This window comes from Podarcis melisellensis (genome assembly GCF_964234715.1).
Source record: "Podarcis melisellensis genome assembly, chromosome: 3".
Taxonomy (NCBI): Eukaryota; Metazoa; Chordata; class Lepidosauria; order Squamata; family Lacertidae; genus Podarcis; species Podarcis melisellensis.
The window spans coordinates 118,044,997-118,050,996 of NC_138530.1; the positions used below are offsets into that span (position 1 = coordinate 118,044,997).

At 46.9% G+C, this 6,000-nt stretch overlaps 1 protein-coding gene across 2 annotated transcripts in view; it reads right to left on the bottom strand.

The window, feature by feature from the left end:
• Positions 1 to 2,663, bottom strand: part of VPS54 (VPS54 subunit of GARP complex) — a 44,377-nt gene extending 41,714 nt beyond the window's left edge. The window contains exon 1 of one of the 2 annotated variants that reach the window (XM_081906104.1): positions 2,432 to 2,663. The gene's annotated coding sequence lies outside the window, so the exon portion shown is untranslated. Of the gene's footprint in view, positions 1 to 2,071; positions 2,225 to 2,431 lie in introns of those variants that run through there. The other variant, XM_081906105.1, reaches the window with a different exon arrangement.
• Between the last annotated feature and the right edge of the window lie 3,337 nt (positions 2,664 to 6,000).

Sequence of the window (6,000 nt, forward strand, 5' to 3'; positions counted from 1 at the left end):
CTGTTCTCATCCTGAAGCAAAGTTCTTAACCCAAGGTACTATTTCTGGGTTAGCAGAGTCTGTAACCTGAAGCATATGTAACCTGAGGTACCACTGTATTTTTTTTCAAAATATAGTTTGACCCCCCACAAGGTCTGAGGGACAGCGGACCGGCCTCCTGCTGAAAAAGTTTGCTGACCCCTGAGGTAGAGAATGCAGCAACTTTGGAAGGATCTCTCCAAGCCTTGTCTTTTTATCAGATATTTTCCTGTTCAAAATACAAGATGCCACTCTCTAAATGGATTCATGTCACAAATTTGAAACCACTTGGTGTGTTTTTTAAAAAAGCTTTGATGGGGTGAATTGGTGCCTAAGGTTGGGTAGGACTTCACTGGCCATTCCTTGCCTATTAATTTTACTGGTGGAAAGCTAAAAGGTAAAGGTAAAGGTACCCCTGCCCGTATGGGCCAGTCTTGACAGACTCTGGGGTTGTGCGCCCATCTCACTTAAGAGGCCAGGGGCCAGCGCTGTCCGGAGACACTTCCGGGTCACGTGGCCAGCGTGACATCGCTGCTCTGGCGAGCCAGAGCTGCACACGGAAACGCCGTTTACCTTCCCGCTAGTAAGCGGTCCCTATTTATCTACTTGCACCCGGAGGTGCTTTCGAACTGCTAGGTTGGCAGGCGCTGGGACCGAGCAACGGGAGCGCACCCCGCCGCGGGGATTCGAACCGCCGACCTTTCGATCGGCAAGCCCTAGGCGCTGAGGCTTTTACCCACAGCGCCACCCGCGTCCCTTTTGGTGGAAAGCTAGCCTTTTAATATTATTTTAATAGCTTACAAGTCCTCAAGAGGGTCAGTAACTTGTACACTGAATTGGGACAAAAGTTGGTTTTTTAAAACCACACTAAATAAGTCTATGGTATTAACGACTTTTTCATATGAATGGCTGCTGTTAACATATCAGTGTGTCTGTCTGTTCTCAATTTCATTCCTTCCGACCTCAATGTTTATAACTCCACTCCACCCTGCCACCTTCCATATATCTGTCTATAAAATTATTCATGATAACACTTTGTGCATCTGATAAAATGGACTGATGATGCTGGTCAGTCTAGAGAAGAACCAGCAGTTCGTGGAACCTACTTGCCCTCTGTGGGGTTCGCAGGATACAACCTTCCATGGAAAGAAAGGGCAAGGGAGATAAATTGTGGGCGGAAAGGATTGCCTGCAAACAGCGCCCTAAGGCTCAAAAGGGGTGGAAGGTATTTGTGTAAGAAGAATTAAAGCAGTGGGTGATATCCTCTGGAAAGGGAACTATGGGGTCACAGCTCATGCCAATTTGGGGAGGGTGAGGAAAAGGGAGAGGAAAGGGGTTATGACAAAGGATGGCAGACCCTCCAAGTGTCCCTATTTTCCAGGGATGTCCCTGATTTAGAGAAGCCGTCCCAGTTTCTGATTTGATCCTGGAAAGTCCCACTTTTCCTTCGGACGTCCCTATTTTCATTGGAGAAATGTTGGAGGCTATGGAGTTATTGACCTCCAAGCCGTCTGAAGGCAATTCTGTATAGGGAAGTTTTTTTAATGTTTAATTTTTTAATGATGTTTTTATATATGTTGGAAGCTGCCCAGAGTGGCTGGGGCAGCCCAGTAAGATGTGTGGAGTATAAAGAGTAAAATTATCATTATGGAATGGGATGTCCCTATTTTCATCGGAGAACTGTTGGAGGGTCTGGCACAGGCACCGGCTCCCTGGGCGCCCGAGCACCCACCCAATGCCCCCCCAAGGGCCGGGAATCCAAGCCGGCGCTCCTGAGAGGAAGGCAGCCCGAGCCCACAGATAAGGTGCAGGAGGAGGAGGAAGGAAGAGGAGAGTATCTCCTGCAAAGCGCGCTAGGGAAGAAATGTGCGGGGCTACTGAGGGCCAGAGGGTGGCCCCCGCTTTCTCTCTCTCACCCCCGCCTTTCCTGAGGGGTCGCATCCGGCGGCGGCTGCAGGAGCGCCCTTCCGGGATCCAGCCCGCTCGGGGCCTGGAATTCATGGCGGGGCCGACGAGGAGGCCTCCTCCGCCCGCCGCCCCGGCCCCTCCGTACCTGCGGGAAGAAGCTGGCAAGGCGGCGCCGCGGCCTAGCGCCTCCCAAGCGACACGTCGCCACCATGGAGCGGCTCTCCGGGCTGCCGGCTGGGCCCAGGGCGGGCGGCGATGCGGCAGCGAGCAGAGCGGCCCCGGCAAGCGCCGCCTCTCCCGCAGCCCCGGCCAGGAGGAGGAGGAGGAGCCGCCGCCTCTTCCGCCCCTGCTCGGCCCAGCTGCAGCCCGCGGAGCGGCGGGCAAAGGGCCTGCTGCGCCGGGCGGCCCCGGAGAGAGAGATTTCGCGGCCAGCGCATCGCCCCCCACTTCCCTCCCTGTCAGCAAAATGCAGCCGCCGTCTATGAAAGAATAAGCAACGTTTTACCTCAGAAATCAGCTGCCTTCGGGGTCAGCGCCGCTTCCTTTCCAAATGTTGACCCGTCTCGCCCGTGGCGTATAAAAGGGCGCCCAGGCTGCTCATAGCAAAACATTCAAATCGGAAGCAAAGAGAGAAAACGGCGAAGAGGGGGAAAACCGCCTCAGCAAAACAGACCGGCGGCTGCAGGAGCGCCGCAAAACCGCAGCCTATAAGTTCCTCTCGCGAATACTACTCCGGGTAGAGCCACGTTTCTGCAGCCAAGGAGCCGAGAGAGAGCCTTGCGGGGACCCAGGCGGAGAAGGCGCAGACCTGAAGACGCCCGGATCCCAGCTTGCAAGAGACTGAAATGTCCAAATAAGAATAAGACCTTAACTGGGATCAATGGGCCTTGCTCTCCATAAACACGCTCTGGATGGGACTCCCCAGCTCCCTTCCTCTCCGCATTTCATCCTCCCTTCTCCGCCTCCCTGTCACACCTGCAAACATTTTCATAAAGTGTAGCATCTCCCTTTCCCATTTTCTGTCTTGGAGAAAGGCAAAGCTTTCGTGCATTTACTTTAAGGAATTTTTAAAGTATTTTGAAATAAAATGGTAAATTATAGGTAACTGCTCTCTTGTCATAAATATTACATGGTTTTATTCCAGTTTGCGTACCTTTAAAAAACTACTCCATGTTTCAAGATGCAATGTCATTTTATTGTCTTATTTACTTATGCAATAAACAGAAATTATCAGGGTAGTTTACAATAAAAGGACCCCAAAAGTTGTCTGTGGACAAACACCGGCTCTCCCGGCCTGAAGCGAGATGAGCACCCCAGAGTCACCTTGGACTGGAATTAACAGTCATGGGGTCCTCTACAGTGGGAGGCAGTGGGGCTTCTGAAAAGTTACTGGAAAACACAGGAAGGGAGAGCATTCTTGTATTTGGGTCCATAGGTATCTGGTTGGCCACTGGTAGAACAGAATGCTTGATCCAGCAGGTTCATCTTAAATGATTAAAAGCCTGGTTCTTGCCGCACCAAGCACTAAAAGTAGAATGAAGTAGGTGCCAGGCCAGTCTCTCAGGGAATAAAGTTCCACAGATGCAACACTACTACAGAGAAGACCCCTGTGGAATAAATAAGGAAGAAATAGTAAAAATGACCGTGCCTGCCTTAAGACACTAAGGTTCTGCGAACAAAGGTTCTCAAGCAGCCCAAAGGAGGGGCCCCTTCGGAGAACTTTATCTACAACCTGAGTTGTTTATGTCTTACAACTTGAGTTGCTGGAGAAACTGCAAACGAGATAAAGTAGATGTTGGACTCGACAAGCTAGAATACTCCCTAAGAGGCTCCTTTCCTTGCTAGTGTTACAATTAAGTATAGAATGTGTTAAAAGTAGATTGTTAGCCTTGAAAGAGGGATAGATTAATAGTTTAGAGGTGATTCGAGAGAACAAGGAGAAATAGCAGGTGATAGTTTAAGAACTATTACACGTGCTTCATGAATATTATAGAACACACCCCTGTTGGAGAAACGGCTAATTTGAATGGACATGGGATGTATGTTATTGGTGGGGGTACTTATTAGAGGGACATATGATGTAGGCAGATCAGGAAGCCTGTAAACTGCAATTTCTTAACCAATAGGAATTGTAGGAGGGATATTTGAATGGTTTTAGGTTATAAATTATGTGTGATGTAAGCTGAAAGATGCACTGCTCCTTTATAGCATGAGCCGATGGGTTGCCCATGCAGTGCTATTACAACAATAAATCTGGCTATGCCTGATTGTGGTGTAGACTCCTTTTTTACACAGAGTAAATTGACACCGTCTGGGTAAAGATCCCTTGGGACAGAATTTGTCCAACAACCCTCTTCTATGTTGCCCTACTGGCTCCCGGGAATGGCCAGGGCCCAGAATGGGCAAAGACTCATCCTGCTACACCATCCTTAGTTTTCATAGAGAACATTAAAAGAGCAGGAGAGGTAGATTAGAGTTTCTTCCAGATTAAGGGAACTATTGTTGAGAGATCCTTGCTTGAAGGTCCCCCAAATTGTGGACCACCAATGTAGAACAGGCAGCCCTTTTTAACTTGGAAGAGGGTTGGTAAATCTCATTACTGTGGTACCTCGGGTTACATACGCTTCAGGTTACAGACTGCTAACCCAGAAATAGTACCTCAGGTTAAGAACTTTGCTTCAGGATGAGAACAGAAATCGTGCTCTGGCAGCGCAGCGGCAGCAGGAGGCCCCATTAGCTAAAGTGGTGCTTCAGGTTAAGAACAGTTTCAGGTTAAGAATAGACCTCCAGAACAAATTAAGTTCTTAACCCGAGGTACCACTGTACAGGGTAGCACACTGTACAAGTGACCTTAAGTATAAGCAGGTCATAGCTTATAGCCATTTCAATCTGGCTCAAGACCCTGTTCTGGCAGTGTTGAAAAGACTGGTTGTTTAGGTTGATGACTGGTATTGGGAGATGGATAGGAAGAGCGTGACCCTGTTTTGCTATTATCAACCTCCTGAAGAAGCTATTTAAATAAAACTCAGTTGCACATTATATTTTACTAAAATTGGCAGTTTCTCCATTAATTGGGGACATGGTCTGTCAGCTCTTGAAAATGAAAGGATGTGTTTTGGCCTGTATGAAGTGAACTAAAACCAGCTCAGTAACAATGGAAAGGGTGGGGGTCATACAGGACTATAGTCACTCATTGTCACAGATCACTCTGTTCAAATCACACCATCTTTGTGAATTTTCTCAAAGATTTTGTGCATTGGCAACGGAACAATTATCAGCTAAAATAATACTAAACTGTGATCTGGCATCTTCCACACCATTAATCATTTGGTTGGTCTGGAGTTGCTCCCAACCCTCACTAGTAGAGCAGTATTTTTAAAGACTTTGGAAGGTGGAGAAATTATACCTTTTTACCAATACGTAACCATTAATAAAATCAGTTCAGTAACAGCACTGTCATAATGATGTCTACAGTGGTACCTTAGTTTGTTCCCTTATTAAGGACTCTTTAAGGAAAAGCTATAAATAGAGTGTTTTTTTGTTAACAATAAATAAACAAACAAATAAATAAATGGCTGCATATTAAAGAGTATATTTAGATATGCAAATAAACACTCTTCTAAATTCAGGTCCAGGCCATTGTATATGCTGAGTAGTCTTGTAAACTTGGCTCCACCTCCCACTAATTGTGAAATAGTGGCTAATGTTATGAATTGCTTCTGAATGTGCTTAGGCTGCCTACATTGCTGTTCTGTTCTCACTTACCATCTGGCATGCCACAAACAATTTTCTTGATGAAACAGATGGCAGCAAATAAATCCATCAAAGGCCAATCAGTAAGAACGTGACTCAAGTGTGAAACAGTTGTCAGATTATTACCTTGCAAAACTGGGCTCTTGGTATCTACATATCTCTCACCCAGGTGAACTCTGAGTCAAAATTCCTTATTTCAAAGATATGTCAGTGACATAAATAACATGCACTGAATTATCAGTTAAGAAAGGCTACTGCCCTATGTGCACATATGTGAGGAAGTAACCTGCAGTGAAATATAATAAAATAAGCTTTTTTCCA